The sequence below is a fragment of the Oncorhynchus kisutch genome, linkage group LG24 (assembly GCF_002021735.2).
Source record: "Oncorhynchus kisutch isolate 150728-3 linkage group LG24, Okis_V2, whole genome shotgun sequence".
Taxonomy (NCBI): Eukaryota; Metazoa; Chordata; class Actinopteri; order Salmoniformes; family Salmonidae; genus Oncorhynchus; species Oncorhynchus kisutch.
In genome coordinates this window covers 33805391-33807890 of record NC_034197.2, presented here as the reverse complement: position 1 = coordinate 33807890, position 2500 = coordinate 33805391, and the positions used below count along the sequence as shown (strand labels likewise).

At 44.2% G+C, this 2500-nt stretch overlaps 1 protein-coding gene across 1 annotated transcript in view; it reads left to right on the top strand.

Annotated features, from left to right (window-relative positions):
- cttnbp2nlb (CTTNBP2 N-terminal like b) overlaps positions 1–2500 on the top strand; it is a 44254-nt gene that overhangs the window by 5990 nt on the left and 35764 nt on the right. The window lies entirely within an intron of this gene.

Sequence of the window (2500 nt, the reverse complement as noted above, 5' to 3'; positions counted from 1 at the left end):
TCACACCCCATGTAGAATCCAATAGCTCAGTAAACCTCTATTGTTTTCCGCACCTGTGACTGTGTCAATATGTTCACAAATCCATGCATGGCTGTTAGTCATCAGGCTGAGCTGAAGTCCCTCACCCATCCAGAACCCTGCCGCTGGCCACATCACATACACACACTTAAACTCACATAACATAACATGCCATTTAGCAGATGCTTTTAATCCAAAGCAACTTACAGTCATGCGTGCATACATTTTACATACGGGTGGTCCCCTGAATGGAACCCACAAGTGCCATGCTGTACCAATTGAGCTACAGAGGACTCAGATAGGAGATATTGAAGAAAGGGAGTGGTGTTAGCTCCAGGTGCAGTGTTAGTCACTACTTCCTCTACTAGTAACTCACTAGAGCACTAGGATGGACTTTACACCATAATAGTACTGTGTAGGGTGTAGCTGAGACCCTGGGCTGAATTAATAATACGTTTGTAACTATGTTATATGTAACTCTTTGCCTGTTTTTAAAAAAATATTATTTAATCCTGATTGTTCTGAGAAAGCTGTGTTCAGGCGCAGGGCCATGCCCTATGAGAGAGAGAGAGAGAGAGAGAGAGAGAGAGAGACAGAGAGAGAGCGACAGAGACAGAGAGAGAGAAAGAGAGAGAGAGACAGCGAGAGTGAGAGAGCGAGAGAGAGAGAGAGAGTGACGATGCCAGACTGAGATGGATCTGAAGTGGCAGTCGTTCAGATCTGACCGTGCAGAGTTAGTCCTAATCCCAAAACACATTCAAACACCCTCTTTCGCTGTCTCAGTCTCTGTCTCTCCCTCTCTTCTCTTCATGTCTTGGCCTGGTCATACAGATATACTCATGGGGAGTCTCTTCAGATCTCTGATCTCTTGCCCTCAACAGACCCCCTTCCACCCAGACACACATAAACACACACATGCGTGTGTGGCGCATACACACACACACACACACACACACACACACACACACACACACACACGGCGGTGTGAGCTCTGTGTGTTTACAGTAAGTGGACATCCAGTGTTGTAAGCCCAATCACTTGTGTCCCCTTGCCATTGTTGCTACTAAAGGTCCTTCCATTGACTTGACCATGTTAGGCCTGTCTGCTCTGTGTATGGCTGCTCTGTGTCTGGGAGGCTGAGATACCAGAGGGAGATGCCAGTCTTCTCTGCCCAGTGTCCAGCTCCATGTCTGGGCATGAGTGGAGAGCCTAGGCCTGCTCTCTGGCTGTGGACTGACTTGGCTAGGGCTATATCTCTCTGGCTGTGGTCTGACTTGGCTGGGGCTATATCTCTCTGGTTCTGGCTCTCTAAATATATCCTTGCAATGTACAATATCTCTCAATCACTCTTTCTCTCTGTCTCTCTCTTGCTCTCTCGCTCTCTTTTGCTCTCTCTCTCTCGCTCTCTTTTGCTCTCTCTCTCTCTCTCGCTCTCTTTTGCTCTGTCTCTCTCTCTCAGTTCAATTCAAAGGGCTTTATTGGCATGGGAAACACATGTTTACATTGCCAAAGCAAGTGAAATGGATAATATACAAAAGTGAAATAAACAATAAAATGAACAGTAAACATTACACTAACAATTGTTCCAAGGGAATAGAGACACTTCAAATGTCACATTATGTCTATATACAGGGTTGTAACGTTGTGCAAATAGTTCAAGTAAAAAAGGGAAAATAAATAAATATAGGTTGTATTTACAATGGTGTTTGTTCTTCACTGGTTGCCCTTTTCTTGTGGCAACAGGTCACAAATCTTGCTGCTGTGATGGCACACTGAGGTATTTCACCCAATAGATATGGGAGTTTATCAAAATTGGGTTTGTTTTCTAATTCTTTGTGGATCTGTGTAATCTGAGGGAAATATGTGTCTCTAATATGGTCATACATTTGGCAGGAGGTTAGGAAGTGCAGCTCAGTTTCCACCTCATTTTATGGACAGTGGGAACATAGCCTGTCTTCTCTTGAGAGCCAGATCTCCTATCTCCTTCTTTCTCTCTCTCTTTCTCTCCTTCTCTTAGTTCTTCACCACCGTTGAATGTTTTCTCTTTCTTTCTCTTGGGATGCCAGTGCGTTGCTGGGGACAACCCGATTCACTCTCTGTATTATTGTTAACTCTTTCATGGCCCGGAGAAATCAGCTCAACATACTCCTACTCTAACAAACACAGATAGGGGGGTCAGAGACATCAAGGGAACCTCATGACACAGACGACTTTCATGTGACGTGATATTGTTTAATTCTAAAATGAATCCAATATATCTTCAGGTGATTGTGAAATAGCCAATGGTATTTGGTATGAGTGAATAACACTAGAGGGGACCTTTCTATAAATATAACGTATCAGGTACAACTACATTCCTGCTCCTGTATGTTATCTCCACCTGTCTATTGTCTATGTCAAGGTGTGTCTCCTAAGTGAATGTACTGCCTTTCTAACAGACTGAACTAACAGAAAGGTGGAGACAGTGACCAGGGGCGTAGGA